The sequence below is a fragment of the Lutra lutra genome, chromosome 11, assembly GCF_902655055.1.
Source record: "Lutra lutra chromosome 11, mLutLut1.2, whole genome shotgun sequence".
In the NCBI taxonomy this organism is placed as follows: Eukaryota; Metazoa; Chordata; class Mammalia; order Carnivora; family Mustelidae; genus Lutra; species Lutra lutra.
The window spans coordinates 46,871,725-46,892,029 of record NC_062288.1 but is presented as its reverse complement, the minus strand read 5'-3'; positions in this window follow the sequence as shown (position 1 = coordinate 46,892,029).

The following is a 20,305-nucleotide window of genomic DNA, read 5'->3' as shown; positions in this document are numbered from 1 at the left end:
AAGGGTAAAAGGTGGGACATGTCTATCTAATGCATGCTGAAAAACAAAAGACAAAATTTAAGCAACTTCCTCAATGCAGGCTAATGATTGAGTGATGAAAAGCCATTAGACTGATTTTATAGATCTAGAGAATAAAGGTCAGTGGTGCTTCTCCAAATGGGCTTGACCACAAATATATCAGGATGTAATTGAAAACAAGCCGATGCATTCTCATCCTTCCCTAAGAATATCATATATGGAGATTTCCTACATATCAGCTCTACTTTCCTTTAGGCATGTACTAAAGGACTCTGATTACAAAAGGCCACCCACTGGTTTCTCCTGCAAAAGCCTCTTAGTAAGAAATGTCACATGGTCAAGACAAAAACTGACAAAGGGGCAAATTCTCCTTCCCCTTTCTTCATTGAAGATGATTACAAGGTAGAATAATACATTCAAAGGCATAATGTCTTGAAATTCATTTCCCAAACAAGAATCACAGGAAAGAAATATGAAACAATGAGTGATAGAAGTGGACAATGTTTACTGGTAAATCATTTGCATAATGTTTGCATATGAATAAATTACTTATGAGTATATACTTTTCTCATATTATTTTTCTTAATAAATTTGATTTGGTTTTTTAACAAGAAGGGGCATTGTCTCTCTTTCTACTTCTGTCTGGTGCTGTTCCGGGTTATAATAGACTTTGTCAATCTATTTTTCTTCTTATGGCCACTTAGAGATGGAAAAATGATACATTTGTCCTGGGGGTTGTGAAAATGGCTTAAAGATACAAAGCAAATGGAAATGCTTTCAAATAATATATGATAGCTGGTTTAGGAAGTAAACACTATTTTGAAGTTTGATAACTTACTTGGGAGAAACTGATGAGTGGAAAAGTTGGAGGTTTGAGGAGAGAGAACTGAGTAATTTACATACATGCCATGGAAACTTGACAGATTCCTTGGATCTCAGGGAAGATCTGTGATTCCCCTTTTGAGAAGAGTAGGCTTCCTTATGCTTCATGCTCTGATGGGTGACCCACACTACTAATCCCTTCACTATGAAGTGAAACATGAAAATATTTCAGCATATACTTCTGTACAAAGCAGAAATATCAAGAATGGAGTGCTTTCTGTGCCCTGTGGAGTAGAACTTAAGTAAAAACTTTCAACTCCAGTGAAAGATATCCTTGAAATTCTCAATATAAAATACAAATCATAGGGGTGCCTGTGTGGCTGAGTTAGTTAAAAGTGGGACCCTTGATTTTGGTTCAGGTCATGAACTCATGAGATCAAGCCCTATATGGGGAGCCTGCTTAAGATTCTCTCTCCCTCTCCTTCTGTCCCTTTCACACCCCCAGCTCTCTCTCTCTCTTTCTAAAAAACAAAAAATAATAAAATAACAAAAATAAAGACAAATGACACAATCTGACACAAGCTGTATAAGAGGAAAGAAGAGTGTCATGTGTCTTGTTAGTCTTTGAAAATTCAAATACAAGGAATTGAGGTTTCCTCAGTCAACCCTGGAGATGGGAAGAATGCCACCATCTTGCCATGACTCTCCCTCTCCTCCCCAGGGCCTTATCCTGCTAATGCCTACTCTTCCCTTTCCAGATATGGTCCTTACTCCTGCAGTTAGCAAAACCACTGCCTCTTTTATCAGGGAATCTTGTGCATGTCATAATTGAAATCTCTTCTGAGTTTTGGGGTAGGAGGAATTTGAAGTCAAGAGTAGAATAAACAGGGAAGCTCTCTTGAGTTTTCCCCCTCATATTAAATATTAGTTATGGGGCACCTTGTGGCTCAGTCAGTTAAGTGACTGTCTTCAGCCTCGGTCGTGATCCCAGGGTCCAGGGATCGAGTCCCTCATCAAGCTCCCTGCTCAGTGCAGAGCCTGCTTCTACCTCTGCCTCTGCTGCTTCCCCTGCTTCTGTTTTCTCTTTCAAAAAATAAATAAAATAGTTTTTAAAAATGTTAGTTAAATTCATTTATTAAAAAATAACAAAAAAACTCCCCAAACACAAAGCAGAAATCCTTTGCTGAGAGGTAAACTCTGTCAAACGTCTTTCTAAGTCTACAGAGAAGAAAATGATAAACTACTCCTAGCACTGAGCCACTGTTAACTATCGGAGTGACTTAGACTGAAGGATTGAAATCCTATTCATTATGCAAAGGAGGATGGGAAAGGAAAAAAAAAACTCCTCGTTTTTACTCAAATGAGTAAAAACTGGGCCTTCATCTTAAATGACTGACTTGAGTCTTTATTCTAATTATTTGTGAACTCAAGTTTCTTTGATGGAAGGACAAAATTAAAACAGGAATATTTCTTTACAGATGTTTGGTCAATTTGTGTGGCTAAGTTAAGTATACAGAATTTTCACTGTTTTCCAAGGATATTTATCTATATTTGGAGTTCACTGGTATCTTATAGTTTTCTATGGATGGAATTCAAGAAAATAAATAATATGAAAACATAAATATTAATCATGAGTATCATTTTAAAATTATGTTAAAAATAAGAGATTAAGACCATATCCTGTAAAGTATGAGTTCTGAAAAGAGAATGAATTTCCAAGTGTTTGAACTTTTGTATCTTGCTTAAAAAAAATCTCATTAGCCATAACATGGAGAAACTCAGCAAATATTCATTTTTAACAAAGTAATAGGTCAAAGGCATGAATTATATTGCCAAAAATTGCTTTTATAAGAATATGTATGTCAATGCATAATTTTTATTTATATAAAATCATTTATGAGGTAACAATATAGCAAGGCACTTTAAACCACATGAGCCAAATATTTTAATAAGGTTGTATACTAGACTTGAATGTGAAAATTCCCAAAACTAGAGAAGAAGCTATTAAGATTGATTCACTTTTTTCTTCTATGTATTACTGTATCTATTGTTAGAGTGTTCCATATGTATTTCAACATATTTATATCTTAACATAGAATGGCAGTACATAGATTTTATATATTAAACCATAGATCATGTTTGGGGAAAGGTAATGATCAATTAGCTTAACTGATCAATAAAAATTGTAGAGAATTAAGTAAGTTTTAAGGAAATATTCTACGGTTCTATATTAGACATATTGAATGTCCATACGTGTATAATAAAACATTTAATTAGGGAATTATTTTACTATTTTTCTCAGAATGAAAGTAATCAGATATGCACAAACTATTCTTGAGCTCCAGCATTTTAACAATGAGAGTTAAGATTCTAAGGCAGGCACACAGACAGTAAATGGCAGGAACCAACTAAATCCAAGCCTTCTGTCACCTATTATGGGTATAATTAGTAGTATTTCTTACTTATTAAAGACTCACTAGAAACTGTCTTTTCGTTTCAAACAATGGATGTAAAATGGGTATAAATGTTGCTGAATTTAGCTCCATTAGTGAATGATCCTGTTAGAAGCTGTAGGAACCAAGCTAGAAAGTGAGTTGGTCACTTGGTGTTACAAACACTAGGAAAGCTCATTTTAATGCAACTCATAGTCTTTCTTATTTCTCAGCTTCACTTTCCTTACCTGTAAATTTGAGATTTTGAATAGTTGATTGTACGGTTGAAAAATAAAAATACCAAATGTTTAATGTTTGCATACTCAGTTGACGTTTGCCCTCTTGTTTCCCATATTTGATGCATTATATGAGGTTTGGGTTTTTGTACCAGGAGGTTGTTTTCTTCTGTCCAATTTGATTGTAAAATATGGCTCTTATTTGAGCAGCATGCCACCATCATTCTCTGTACATGCACTTTTTTATTTTTCATTTCATAGGTAGTAGAGATGAACTTTATATAATCAAAATATGACAATGTTTTTTCTATTACTGACACTAATTTTCATTAAAACTCCTCATTTTGCTATTAGCCAAAATTCAACTTCAATAAACTTCGAAGCCTTCCATATCTCTTCAATAGGTAGAAATCAGTGGAAAATACCTTAATGCCAAACCACTGGGGTAGAATATCTCTGGCTTGGGTCTATAATCTATGACTGCTGGCCCTGATCAAAGTCTTTGTTCTAGGTAGGGCTTTACACGATGGTTCTGATAACATCAGCCTGTATTCTATTTTAGATTGAACTCTCAGTTTGCACCTACACCTTATCCTCTGAGTAAAACAAGTTCCTTTGTGATGCCACATCAGTGGGCCCTTGATCCTGGATCATAAAGGCCTACATGATATTCTCCAAGGCATAGACATTACTTCACATCTCTGGTGCCAGTATGGGCAAACTACATGAGGCTGTTTAGGCCTATCTGCCTTTACACACCAGACAACTTTGCTGCTCTGGTGTCTTCGTAATTTTCTTAGAATATTGCAGGGCAAATCATCTCTATTCCCATTTGGGTTTTTATGTCTTATACTCCTATTTCATCATGAATGAGATTCAAGTCCATATTCCCTCACAGAATTTTTCTTTCTTCTTTCTTTCTTTCTTTCTTTCTTTCTTTCTTTCTTTCTTTCTTTTTTTCTTTCTTTCTTTTTATTTTCTTTCTTCTTTCTCTTTCTTTCCTTTCTTTCTTCCTTCCTTCCTCCCTCCCTCTCTCCCTTTTTCTCTTTCTCTCTCTTTCTTTTTCTTTTTTCTTTCTTTCTTTCTTCTTTCTCTCTTCCTTTCCTTTCTCTTCCTTTCTCTTCCCTCCTTCCTTTCTCTTTCTCTTTCCTTTTCTCTTCTCTTCTTTTCTTTCCTCCCTTCCCCCCTCCCTCCCTTCCTCCCTCCCTTCTTTTCCTTCCATCTATATGTCTTTTTTCTTCTTTCTCTGCATGATTTTATCTTTTCCATCCATTTTTACTAGTTTTTACCTAAGCTTGTATCTGAGTCACCACTCATTGTTTTGAATACCTTCTAGAGGTTTAGGCTATTAAACTCAGAAGAACTTTGACACAGTGCATGTCTCCTCATCTAGCTTCTTAAATGAGAAATGCATTAAGGATCAATAAATGGCAAAAAAAAAAAGAAAGATAAAGAAACAAAAAGAAGAAGAAAAAAGCTAATGTTTTAATTCTATGCCACCTTGTCCACGTTTATTACCAATTTCAAAATGAGGAAAAAGAGCTGGGCAAGTTGGACATCCCCATTCTATTGGCCATTTGAGGCTTCATACCAAAAAGAATGGTTGTTATTGGTTTTCTCAATTTGTAAGCTACTATATACTATCCAGCACACCTTCTGAATGATACGTATAGTTCAGGTGTCATAAATGCTATAGGCATGATCCTGTCAAAACACTATGTAAGATTTTCTTTGGGGGAAGGTTTATTAAGGAAGCATACTTCTATAATAATCACCTTAAAATAAACATATTCATAGAAAAATCATTCATTTCATTTAATGTTAATTTACTGACAATGGATTTTTCTAAATAATTATTAAAAGATAATTTAATAGTTTACAATTAGCCATGCTGTGCTTAACTACATTTCACAAATCTAAAAATAAGTGCAAGTACAGTGGCTTATCTTTTTGATTTACCTGAGAAAGTCTTAGTTTTTGCTTGTTATCCTGTGAAATTATTTACTGTGACTCCTTTTATATTGAAAAGAAAGTTTGTTTTGAACTACAAATTATTTAATGTCCTAGTTATAAGAGAGTGTATCTGCCTTATTTCTTCCTGTACAGATCATGATTAGATTAAGGAGTTTAAAAGTTTCTCTTGGACAGAATATACTATTTGTTACTGGTAATGGTTCTGGGGTATTTAGCATTTTCCATTCTTCCTGAATTCTAGGAAACAGCTTTTCTACTTTCAAAAATAAGTCCAATTATCACAGAAAATGAAGGTATTTTGATGAAAAAGAAATTTTGATATCAGTTATTATGTCAGGATTTACTAAGCTTAAATACAATATTTTCAAAATCACTTTATTACTTGCACATTCCTTAGAGGTGCTCAACATGGAAACCAAAGGCTTAGCCCATCTGTCAAAACAGTAGTTCTTACTGATTTGTTCTATCACATTGATTGATTTGCGAATGTTGAACCACCCTTGCATTCCATGGATAAATCCCACCTGGTCATGGTGGATAATCTTTTTAATGTACTGTTGGATACTATAAGCTAGAATCTTGTTGAGAATCTTAGCATCCATATTTATCAGGGATATTGGTCGAAATTCTCCTTTTTGGTGGGGTCTTTGCCTGGTTTAGGGACCAGGGTAATGCTGGCTTCATAAAAAAGACTCTGGAAGTTTTCCTTCTGTTTCTATTTTTTGAAACAGCTTCAGGAGAATAGGTATTGTTTCTTCTTTGAATGTTTGGTAGAATTCTCCAGGGAATCCATCAGGTCCTGGGTGCCTGTTTTTTGGGAGGTTTTTGATCACTGCCTCAATCTCGTTACTAGATATTTGTCTATTCAGGTTGTCAATTTCTAGCTGATTCAGTTTTGGAAGTTTTCAGGTTTCCAGGAATGCATCCATATGGTCCTCTCAATTGATGCAGAAAAAGCATTTGACAAGATGCAGCATCCATTCCTGATTAAAAGGCTTCAAAGTATAGGGATAGAGGGAACATTCTTCAACTTCTTAAAATCTATCAATGAAAAGCCCACAGTGAATATCATCATTAATGAGGAAAAGCTGAAAGCCTTCCCTTTGAGATCAGGAACATGACAAGGATGCCCACTCTCACCACTCCTGTCTAACATAGTACTAGAAGTCCTAGCAACTTTGTTGTCAGACAACAAAAAGAAATAAAAGGTATTCAAATTGGCAATGAAGAAGTCAAACTCTCTCTCTTTGCAGATGATATGTTACTTTATATGGAAAACCCAAAAGACTCCACCCCCAAATTACTAGAACTCAACAGCAATTCAGTACTGTGACAGAATACAAAATCAATATACAGAAATCAGTTGCTTTCTTATACACTAACAATGAAAGTATAGAAAGGGCAATTAGAGAATTGATTCCATTTACTATAGCACCAAGAGCCATAAGATACCTGGGAATAAACCCAACCAAAGAGGTAAAGGATCTGTACTCGAGGAATTACAGAACCACTCATGAAAGAAATTGAAGAAGACACAAAAAGATGGAAGACCATTCCATGCTCATGGATTGGAAGAATAAACCATTGTTAAAATGTCTCTACTGTCTAGAGCAATCTATACTTTCAATGTCATCCGATTCAAAATTCTACCAGCATTTTCCAAAGAGGTGGAACAAACAATCCTAAAATTTATATGGAACCAGAAGAGACCCCGAATTGCTAAGGAAATGTTGAAAAAGAAAAACAAAACTGGGGGCATCACATTGCCTGATTTCAAGCTTTACTACAAAGCTGTGATCACCAAGACAGCATGGTACTGGCACAAAAACAGACACATAGACCAGTTGAACAGAGTAGAGAGTCCAGATATGGTCCCCCAACTCTATGCTCAAATAATCTTCAACAAAGCAGTAAAAAACATACAGTGGAAAAAGGACAGTCTCTTCAATAAATGGTGCCGGGAAAATTGGACAGCTATGTGGAGAAGAATGAAACTTGACCATTCTCTTACACCATACACAAAGATAAAATCAAAATGGTTAAAAGACCTCAATGTGAGGCAGGAATCTATCAAAATCCTAGAGGAGAACATAGGCAGTAACCTCTTCGAGATTGGCCACAGCAACATCTTTTAAGATATGTCTCCAAAGGCAAAGAAAACAAAAGCAAAAATGAACTTTGGGGACTTCATCAAGATCAAAAGCTTCTGCACAGCAAAGGAAATAGTCAACAAAACAAAAAGGCCACCTGTGGAATGGGAGAAGATATAGGCAAATGACACTACAGACAAAGGGCTGATATCCAAAATCTATAAAGAACTCCTCAAACTCAACACACAAAAAACAGAAAATCACATCAAAAAAATGGGCAGAAGACATGAACAGACACTTCCTCAAAGAAGACATACAAATGGCTAACAGACATATGAAAAAATGTTCATCATCATTAGCCGTCAGGGAGATTCAAATCAAAACCACATTGAGATACCACCTTATGCCAATTAGAATGGCCAAAATCAAGATGGTAAACAACAAGTGTTGGAGAGGATGTGGAGAAAGAGGAACCCTCTTACACATTGGTGGGAACGCAAGTTGGCGCAGCCACTTTGGAAAACAGTGTGGCGATTCCTTAAGAAATTAAAAATAGAGCTACCCTATTACCTTGCAATTGCACTAGTGGGTATTTATCCCAAAGATGCAGATGTAGTGAAAAGAAGAGCCATATGCACCCCAGTGTTCATAGTTGCCAAACTATGGAAAGAACCAGCATGCCCTTCAACAGACAAATGGATAAAGAAAATATGGTCTATATATACAATGGAGCATTATGCCTCCATCAGAAAGGATGAATACCTAACTTTTATACCATCATGGATGGAACTGGAAGAGATTATGCCGAATGAAATAAGTCAAGCAGAGAGAGTCAATTATCATATGGTTTCAGTTACCTGTGGAGCATAAGGAATAACATGGAGGACGTTGGGAGATGGAGAAAAGAAATGGGATGGGGGAAATCAGACAGGGATTTCCATGAGAGACTGTGGACTCTAAGAAACAAACTGAGGGTTTTGGACGGGAGGGGGTGGACAGTTGGGTGAGCCTGGTGGTGGGTTATTATGAAGGGCACATATTGCATGGAGCACTGGGTGTGATGCATAAACAATGAATTTTGGAACACTGAAAATAAAATAAATTAAAATGGAAAAAAAAACAGTAGCTCTTAGTAACTTTAAGATACAAACACAAAAATTTTTCATCTGACCTTTCAAAACTCACTACCAACTTCATCTAAATTAAATTCCACACAATTTCAATCAAGTTTATATATGAAGAATAAGATTTTAGTTTCAACCCTCATTCTCCATTGCTGTTGTCTGTGTCACATAATAAATGGATGTTCAAGAATTTGACAATATGCCATATTTGCTTAATTGATCTTGACTTGGAAGTAGGAAATATACATAAGCCCAGTTGTGGAACCTCAATACAGATCTGCATCTTTGTACATTCATTTAGAATTGTTATGAAATTATTGCCCTGAAAATTATGAGGGTCAGGAATTATCTTCTGATAGAGTAAGTACCCTAGTCCCTTCTCTATACTGTTTAAATAATACTTATCCAGGGGCGTTTGGGTGGCTCAGTGGGTTACAGCCTCTGCCTTCGGCTCAGGTCGTGATCCCAGGGTCCTGGGATCAAGCCCCACATCGGACTCTCTGCGCAGCAGGGAGCCTGCTTCCTCCTCTCTCTCTGCCTGCCTCTCTGCCTACTTGAGATCTCTGTCTATCAAATAAATAAATAAAATCTTTAAAAAATTAATTAAAAAAATAAAATAAATAATACTTATCCAGCTTTATGAAATCATTTACATGTATACCCATAGGAGCTAGGAAGCAAATATTTTTGCATATGGCCCTAATCATATTCTAGAATGAGCCTTAAAAAATAAATGAACAGGGGCACCTGGGTGGCTCAGTGGGTTAAGCCGCTGCCTTCGGCTCAGGTCATGATCCCAGGTCCTGGGTTCCAGCCCCACATCGGGCTTTCTGCTCAGCAGGGAGCCTGCTTCCTCCTCTCTCTCTGCCTGCCTCTCTGCCTACTTGTGATTTCTCTCTGTCAAATAAATAAATAAAATCTTTAAAAAAAAAAAAGAAATAAGTGAACATATTGGGCAAATATTATTCAAAGAAAAAATAAAGAATACTTTTATTAAAGATACAAACATCACTTTTAGGAAAAAATTTCTAGTGTACAGGTTAAATATACTCAACAAACTTATTCAACAAGTTTTCATATTTAGTTATATAAGACTCAAATTTGTGTCTAATTATTATTATTTAGTTATGTCCCAAACTGAACTTTATACCAATCATGTTAATATCCATTTTCATACTTTTTAAAACTATTTTTTAAATATTTTATTTATTTTAAGAATTCATTTATTTATTTGACAGAAAGAGATCATAAGTAGGCAGAGAAGCAGGCAGAAAGAGATGGGGAATCAGGCTCCCTGCGAAGCAGAGAGCCCAACGCAGGGCTCAATCCCAGGACCCTGAGACCATGACCTGAGCTGAAAGCAAAGGCTTAACCCACTGAGCCACCCAGGCGCCCCTCAGTCAGGTAATTAAGAGTAATTAAGCTCTTACAATTACTAAGATAAAGACTTTTTTTATAACATATAAAACGTAATTCAAGAATTTTAGCGAAGAACTGATCACAACACTTCAACAGAACTAAAGTGACTTTTAGAGAAAAAAAAATAGGTCACACAAGATTCTTCTTTTTTTTGTAAAAGTGGTAGCCTGCTAGTTAAAAAAAAAAAAAAAAGAATATAGGGGCGCCTGGGTGGCTCAGTGGGTTAAGCCTCTGCCTTCAGCTCAGGTCATGATCCCAGGGTCCTGGGATCAAGTCCCACATCGGGCTCTCTGCTCAGCGGGGAGCCTGCTTCACCCCTCTCTCTCTGCTTGCCTCTCTGCCTACTTGTGATCTCTCTCTCTGTCAAATAAATAAATAAAATCTTAAAAAAAAAAAAAGAATATAAATCAAACTACTTGGTTAAAAAATTTATTTCTGTCTAAAATTCTCAAGTACAGAGTACAGCTATTGTCTTCCAATAAATAAAAGAAAAAATTACTTATTTAGGTAATTATTATTTACTTCAAACCTGGTTGATACATTTAGGATCAAGAGGAACATGCTAAAGCAGTTCTTCCTAGAAAATGGGATTTCTACAATGATGACAATTGAAAAATAATTGGGGCATACAACATAAGGTCAAGTGTTCTTTCAAACTTTTCCAAGAAAGCACATTTAGAAGCAAATAAAAGAAACCCAAATCAAAGTAGGGTATACTATCACTATTACTCAACAACAAAAAAGACATTTCAATGTGCATAATTTAAGTAATAGTCTCAAAGTAAAATATCACCTTATATTAACAAACCTCATCTATGACAATTACCAAACTATCGTTTTTCTCATATGATGTAGATGATTAAAAATATTGTCACAAGGGACATCTGGGTGATTCAGTCAGTTAAGTGTCTACCCTTAGCTCAGTTTGTGATCTAGCATCAGGCTCCCTGCTCAACAGTGAATCTTCTTCTCCCTTACCCTCTGCCCCTCCTCACTTCTTGGTGCTCTCCCTCCATCTCTCTCTTATTCTCAAATAAATGAAATTTTTAATAAATAAATAAACTGTCACAGAAAGAATTTTTCACAAATTTTGGAGAACATTAGCCCAAGAGATATGAGAGTCACTGCTCAAAATTCTCAAAGACTATCCTTTCTAATAAACCTCATCATCAGAAAGTTAGGCATAGAACATACTACCCTGACTAGCTATAGAATTATCTTTAGCTAATTATTTTTGTCTTTTATTAATTAATTGAGTATCTTGCATATTATTATAAAGTTACTATCAAGTGCCTTTCCACCTATGACATTTAGCATTTTAAAATTCTGCCATAACTTATTTCTCTCAGGACTAGGCACTAATGAAATGGTGCATATTTTTTCTAAGATGGCAAATATCAGTTTGCCTTCATTTTTACAAAGCTTAAAATTACTTTGTACAGCAAGTTGACAACTTTCCTTGGTCTGAGTTTGGGGACACTGTTCTACTTTCTTTTCCTCAAGTTGTTTCTACTAATAGTGGTTTCCTTTTCTTAATGATTAGATACATATTTAATAATATAATAGATTGAAATGCATTTTGAAAGCATGAGAAAGGTCAATAAATAAATAGCTTTCTTTTGATTAGAAATTAAGTGGCTTGTATCCTGAGAATTTTGTCCTCTGCATGAGAATTTTGCAGCTAGACTGTGTGGAAGCTTGATTTCAGATGTAACTTGAGCCCTTAGGTTAAGGTTAACTACTGGCTTGTTTGTTGTGGATAAATCTCACACCATTAAGTGTGTTATGCCATTAAGTGTAAATTTTATTCAGTCTTCTAATGCTTAAAGATGTTACGATGAATTCTTGTTAGTCACTTAGAAATGAGAAAACAAACTAGAAAGTATGGCACTAAGCCTTTAATCCATAAAATTTATGCCAAACTTTCTTTTTCTTTAGAGATTTACCCTGAGAGTAGGGAAAAGTCATAAATTCTTGATTTGCAAGACTCAGCAGAGTTGCACAAATATGTTTTCTCAGACTCATATGCTTCTAATCTACCTGCATAAAATATAATATAAAGATCTCCTCTTGCTTTTGTTTTGTTTGGGTATTATTATTGTTGTGCATGTCTTCTGTGTCATGAGATTTTCATTTTTATTTTTAACAACATAAAATGTTGGTAAGAATAGCAGGTGAATAGTCAATGATCTTCTTTACCCTTTCAAGTGTTGTTTCCATTCCTACAACAACATCATCTCTGTCTTGCTCTCAAGCTATAGCAATGGAGTGGAACCTGAAGCACCCTTTCTCTGGAAATCCTCCTTCATTCTGATTTGAAACAGACCCTTTTGTAAACTTGAACGTCAATTCAGCTTTAAGGTTTCTATCCCATGTAGAAGTCTAACAGTTGCTGAGTTCTACAGAAAGAACTTAAGCTCTCATGTATATCTTGGCTTTCTCATCTAGGAGCAAAAGCTACTATAGTGCACTCAAGTGTAGATTGGTGACATTGAGTGGCTTCATATCCAGCAACTTACCTTTCTGCTCCCTTAGAGCCCAAGTGTACTGGGAAATAAAATAATTCTATTAAATTAAGTTTTTCTTCCATTTTTATCTTTTGCAATTCTTGAATTTATCTGATTTAGAGGCATTTTCCTGCTACTATTCCTGAGAGGCATTGCTAAAACATAGTTCATTTTATTATGGAAACAGAATAAGCTAATTATCTCCTGAGAACTTGCTATAATTTTAAGCGTTATGCACAAGATGTTAACTAATCACACAGCTCCCAGATATTTGTAACATGCAGTGTGACTCTGAGGTCATATTTAAATGAGTGTTAGGCATGACTTGTGATGTGTTGTTTCTGGTGCGGCATGGAAGAAAAAATGGTACATTATGCAAGGTTAAATTTACAATATTTAACATGTCTTGTTTCAGATATAATAGAAATGTACTACATGTCATCACCGTCTAACAATCTGCAGAATTTTCCAAGAAATGCTATCTTTAGTTTAAAAATATTTATGAAATGAAAGAGGCAATATTAATTGCCAGTTGCAAATATGATGCAAATTAATGCAAAGTAGTATGAGTTAATATACATGTGTTAAAATAAAAATCTTTTAAAAATCATATCTTACAATGATTCCAGCAATTTGAATGGGGTAACTTGTGGTCTTTTTCATTTTTAACTCATGTTGAAGTCAATGTCATTGCTGCTGGTAATAGAAAATTCATTAGAACTGTTCAGTGTTGTTGAATTAACACTGAAAAATCTGCAGAACTGACATATTTGATTTGCAAATCTATTAACTGGGTACCTTTATGTGCACGACTAATTTTTATTTTTTAATTTACAAATTTCTCTAAAAAGATGTCTACAATCCCAGGTTTATAGTTGCTGTCTATTTAGTTACTGTCTATCTATTCTATAGATGTTTTGCACTTCCACATCCTAACCAACTACAAAATGTACTCTCATTAGAGTCCTACCTACTCTTAAATTCCCAACCACAATAGCAGATGAAACTAGAGCCATCATCCTTTCAAATCCCTCGAAACCTATTGAAAACTCCTCTCAAAATAATGTTATATTATTTCATTTCTTCACTTACATCTCAGACTATTTTTCTCTTTCACATACTTTGTATTTCTTTCTAGCTTGTAAGAGATGTTCCCAAATATTCCTTTTTTACAACTTTCTTTCACATCACCAAATTTTCCTTTGCTTTTTCTCTTCTTCAATTTCTCCTAATATTTTGTAACTCTAGCAACATGTTTTACGTACTAGTTTGCAGTGGGTTTATTTGTACATGATTATTTTGTCTGTGAGATCTTACATACACAGCAAATCAGTGGATTTATTATTAAAAAGAACAGTTCATATGTGTATAGGAACTTCCAATTTTTCAAAATGATTTATATTCCATTTCTCTTTAGAAAGCAAGTACCCTTTCTTCTCCTTTCCTTTTGTTTTCCTTCCTCCCTCCCTCCCTCCCTCCCTCCCTTCCTTCCTTCCTTCCTCTTTTCCTTCCTTCCTTCCTTCAAAGCACTAGCTGGCAGGTAACATTTGTTCAGAAACTACTCATGGATAGAATAAGGAAGACAAAGGTCTTTTTGCTTTGAACAAATTTGGTGCTGAAACCTCGTGGGGTTTAAAATTCCTAAGCCTAGTTTACAAGTTGTGTCCTCAAAGAAATAAAGGTTTTTCTTACATGTCAAATGTATTATTCAAGAATCACAGACTCCAAGGAAAATGAAACTCTTTCCACTTAAACAGCTATGTTTTCCCTTTTTCCTAAAACATATTATGACTTATTTTTAGTTCTTCACAATTACTCATAATTTAAAAATAAATTAAAATTAATTTTTATTATTTAATAAAATAAATAATAAATTGTTAATAATTCAAGAGTGAAATTCTTCCATAATTCAATAACAAACTTTTTCCTACCTACTTTTACATAGAGCATTTCTTTAAAATATATATTCTGGAGTTTTTTAGATAACATAATATAGACATACAATAATACAAATTATTAGTGTATAATTTGTAATACTGAGGTAAAATATATGTTTATATTTCTTTTTTTAAAACCTTAATTAGAACAACCCAAAATGCATATATTAAGAAAAAGTTTCAGAATATATGTGAATCTAAGATAAATCTCTTTATTTCATGCTCCTTTCAGGTTCTCTGTATTTCGCTAACTATATCTGCAGAAATTTATTGTCTGGATTCTAAGGCCTTTAATATTTTAATATGCATTTCTTGGTTAAGATTTTCCTGTCATGCTCACTTCTTATTAATGAGAACAATGCATAAACTCCTTTTTTGTTTTTAACGTCTGTGACGTTGAGAATATGTAAAGTCTTGCTAGGCATGACCAGCATTAGGAACCCTATTTCTTATAAAAGCAAGGATCCTAACTGAAAGGATCAGTTATGAAAACAATACAACATAACACACAACAGAAAAGCCCTCAACTAAATGTGCCCAGAACTCCTTTTTCTTCCTACCACACCCAACTAAAACTTTCCCATGTTCTAGGCTTTAAAATTTCAGAAAACTATTTCGCAAATCTGACTTACATGTTGTTGAAGGCTTCATGTAACTACCTCATCTTTTCTGTGTTAATTCTGTCCACATTTACTCACTCCTTCTATACTTATTTCTCTTTCTGATTCTTACCCAGCCAAGCTATATTATGCCAGGAGAAAACACAAAAATTGGCTCTCTTTTATAATTTCTTTATGTTTCAGAGAATTGGCTGACAACCAATTCTCAATCAACTCTCTATTGGTCTTGTCAATTTCCTGAACCAATGCCCAAGTGTTCTCCCACCTAAGCTTGCACAGGTACGGCAGAAGACTTAGTTGAAGAGAAAAGAAAAGCAATCAACATGCTATGAGTCCCTCAACTTTTACAAGCAGATACTAAGAATCAAGGGTCAAACCATATGGGAAATGTCCTTCAATTTGACCAAGAAAACAGGCCAGATATTTCACAAACTGGTTCAACTGTTTAAAAAGCATAAGGTGACCAGATGTGCATTTGTTTACCTTCATTTCCTAGTTATTTTCATATCCTGGGGGGAAAAAGTTTCATGTTAATGTCTTGGCTTCCACAAAAGTAGCAGCAATGCTTCCGGAGAGAAACCTTATTTCCTCCCAGGAGAAAACTAAGTAAAATGCATTTTGATTGAGAGAAAAAAACCTGACCTGAGAACCAGGATTAAAATATAACTGTAGTCATATACCTCAATGTTTGGACTTTTAAAAAATAAGTATTGTCAACCTGGAATACACGTATCCCCAGGGATATTCAATATGGCACTGAAGCACATAGAGATCCAAAGTGCAAATATCGGATGTGTCATTAGAGCATCAGAAAATTAAATTTATAGGTAAGCTAATCATTAATTGATTTGAAATACCATTTCAAATTAAAATTAGCACAGATATGATGCCTGCAGTGGATTAGTGAATTACCACCATTAAAGGTCAGATTCTTATCCCTCTGATTGGGCCCTTGGCAAATAAATCCACACACTGGTTTCATTCATGCATAATGTGTAAGTGATAAAACCAGAGTTTTCTCTATGACTGAGACAGTCCTGGGCCAATTCATAATAAAATAGTTCTTTGGGTTCTATGCAATGTTTCTGTTTTTCATTTTTCTCTTGGAAAAATGTGGTGAGCGATCTCAAACTATAGGCATTTCTATGAAAAGAGAAATTGGACATGACCAGGCCTCTGAGAATGTAGTGTAACCTCCACTGATACAATTAGGAAGATCTATCTTGACATCTCTGCCTTTCCCTTTAGAGTGACCAGACACTGGTATTTAGATGACTATGATGAAACAAGAGACTTCTTACCACTACAGTTCTAAAGCCTTACCCTAACTCTTCTTCCTCAGTGGGCTCTAAGCAGGGATACCATTCATACTGTGACAGACTGGCGAGTTAAAACCATATTATTAGCAACTGTGTTGGTACAACAAGAATGTCTTAAGAAAACTAGGCCCAATTTTCACCACTGCTCACAGGGAAGTTTGAGGAGATGGGATGACAATCTGAGTTAATTGGACATATTGATTCCAAGAGCATTTTTTGAGATGATCTTTCTCACAGTGTAATTCCCCAAAGTATGTCACAGGAAATGCCAAAATCACATCAGGTTTAACATAGAGCACACAATCTCAAACACATTCAGAGATCTCTGTGACACATTAGTTTACTTCCCCAAGACTTTAGGATTGCTCTCTTGACCACAAGAATTTCTCCGTGAAAAATTTAGAACAAGTTTAAAAACTTTAGGTGACAAGGGGTGACTCTTCTATACTGCTCTGCAGTCCCCAGATTAGAAAGGTCACTAATGTTTTTGCATAATTGTAAAGGGAAGGGACAACTAGTCATTTGAACTAACTTCCCTGTTATTTGGTTAAAACACAATAAATAAATTGAACAAGAACATTTTTACAAAAATCAGTTCCTATATATTGGTGTTAAACATATGACAATGATAAGTGACAAAAACAAAGGTTAGATTTTTTTTTCTTAAAACAGAATTAACACATAAAAGTCACAATTTTCTTTCTCCTATGCACACACACACTATATATATTATTTTCATAAATTTTTAATATTTCATATTTAAGATATGAAATATTTTATATTTAAAAATATTTTCAATATTTCATTTTTATATAGTTATAAACTTACAAGGAAACTTCCAGATATCCATGTATGTGTGTATATGTCTTTGTGCATGCTTATACATACATATTAAAATATCTGAAGCTAATATGTGCATTTGGCTCAGCACAGCTACATTAACATGATAATGTATTTTTGTACAACAGGACCATATGTAGTATGTTGACAATTTATTTTTCCAGATTTGTTGTTTTATACATACATTTATTTCAAAATTCTCATTTCTTTCTCACCATTGTATGCTGTCCTTGGCTATAATCTTTAAATTTAAGAATTTTTTTAACTAAAGTGTTCTTTCTTCATGTGACTCTAAAGGCATCAAATTGTGTATAGGAGATATTCTTTGCAAATGATTATAAATACTTTTTAAATTAAACTTTGAAAATGAGTATCAGTAACTAGTACCAATACTTGAAGAATATACCATGAAGGTCTCAAGATAATTTCAACAGAGAGCTTTGTACATAGGTACCTTGTGACTTATCTGTTCTAATTTTAGTCATCTGTGACTTTCAGTTAAAAATTTTGACCTCATTGGATTTGAATGAGGGGATGGTTAAGAGATATAGGTCTTATTTTTATGTCTAACTTAATAGTCATCTTGCAGCAGTCAGTGGCCCTGAAGAAATGGAATTTGGTACACATGCAAGTTGGCTATTGGAAGAAGATTAAGAAGTTGGAGTTCTGGGGATTAAAGCAGAGGTCCTGGGTGCCTGTGTGGCTTGGTAGTTAAGTGTCTGCCTCATGCTCAGGTCATGATCTCAGGGTCCTGGAATTGAACCCCATGTGGCTAGGGTCCCTGTTCAGCAGGTAATCTGCTTCCCCCTCTCTCTCTGTCCCTCTACCCCACTTGTGCTCTCTCTCACTCTCTCTTTCTCTCTCAAATAAATAAATAAAACCTTTAATGAAAAAAATAAAAGCAGAGGTCCTTTCTACATGCTATTTCCTTGGCTTGATCTTCCTACCCCCCTTCCTTCCCAGACTAACTCTGGCTTATGATTCAGGTTCGGTTTGGGTAGAACCTCATCTGGGAAGCATGCTCTCACGATATGAAGGTATTAAGTTAGCTTTATTTCTGTAGTATTACATATATACCTTTATCACAGCATGGCTGATATTTATCTTTCCATAGTATTAACTATAAAATGACGTGTTTACCAGGCTTCTCAGTTAACAATTTCAGCTCCATTTTCACAATGGGTGACTCTCAATTCTATTGCTGAAGTGATGTGCTCTAGTTCGAACCCCTTTCCATCAGTCTAAATATTCACCAAGCTCCTATTATGAAAGGCACTATGCTGGTCTCCTGTATGTGCCAAATCCCAAGCACACGTTAAATATTTGCTCCTGGTTTAAAAGTAAAATGTAACTACTCAGAAAAATAAAGATAAAATTACCATACCACTTCACCTAGTAGTAAGTGCCAGCCCCGTGGTTGTGACATTGCTTCTGATGGACTCGGCATTTTCCAGCAATCAGAACATGAATATGCTCCAAACAAGCTGCAGGTATTTGGGCTTTGGTTTGGTTCGGTTTTGTAACTATAAACATTCTTGCTTTTTCTCTCTCTCCTTCCCTCCCTCTTTCTCTTCCCCTCTCTCATTCTCTCTCTAGAAAAATAGTTTTCATTTTTCCCTTGAAGCAGAACTATGCCTTCCAGAGAGACTTAAACATGAGAGAATTAAATGTAGGATAAATATAGGTTTTGAAGTGAAACTATACTCCAGAATGTCATGATGTAAAATTTCTGCCAAAAGCAAGTGCACACACATACATACACAAACAACAGCAACAAACCCTCTAGATATCCCAGTAAAGTGGCTAAAAAGTTGAAATATATTTTGTAAATCTAACAAAGGCATTTAAATAATATATGTAGATTAAGATTTGTGAGGTGACTCTGTAGCTTTTATTACTTGTCAAACTTTCTACACTGATTCTGATTGTAGGGAATGTTATACATGGCCATAATTTTTTAAAAATTGGAAAATATAATTCCTCAAGTCCCCAAACCATTTAATAATAATGGGATATGGTTGGGTGGTGCAATCAGTTAAGTGTCTGACTCATGGTTTCAGCCCAGGTGATGATTTCAAGGTCATGAGATCAAGCCCTGCATCCTGAGGGTAAAGCCTGCTTAGTATTCCTCTCTCTCCCTCTCCCTCTGCCCTTCCCACTTACATTTTCTCTAAAAAAAAAAAAAAAAAAAAAAAAAAAAAAAACAAGAAAGAAAGAAAACCCTAAAGTATCAGGAACTCACAGGACTTGATAGGATCTGAGAGCTCCTAGGACAAAAGATGAGGGTTGATACCAATCTGAAAATGAGTCACCCAAAACTTTCCTTCCCTTTGTTATTTGGGTGAAAGTGTCTGACATATATTAAAATGGAATATCTTGGAAGGTGCTTAAGAAAGTATTTCAGTATGGGTATTTATGCTATCTTTGTGAAAACTTCCATCTCTGAGGAGGTCTTAGTCTGGAATAATTTCAGAATTCTATGGCACAGTAAGTAAACTGACCTGTGCTTTCTATTGAACAAAGGTCTCAACTTTCATCTATGTTACCCCTAAAGCTATGGGCCACACAGTGAAAGAGACATGGACAGTCATAACAAATATTGTGCGTCCAATATGTACCTTGTTCTTTTACTTAACATGATGAGATCTATACAGACAGGTTACGTGAACAGACACACACCAAGCAAGTTTCTTGTTCAGCTCTCTCTGGAGAGGAGAAAGGTAAAATGAATACAAGTCTTTCTGTCCCAGTGCATCCTAATTACTGCCTTATTATGCCACCCCAGTGTTTACTTTTGGGGAAAATTTCTCTCTTGGCTTTATCAGGAGACAGAGATCTAACCTTCCAGACAGAGCAATGTCCTATGGAAGAAGTTTGACCCCCAGTCTTTTCTGCTACCTCACCATTCTTGGTTGTGGAAATACCAAAGGACTCATTCAAGTCTTAAAGTTATAATTTTTAAGACAT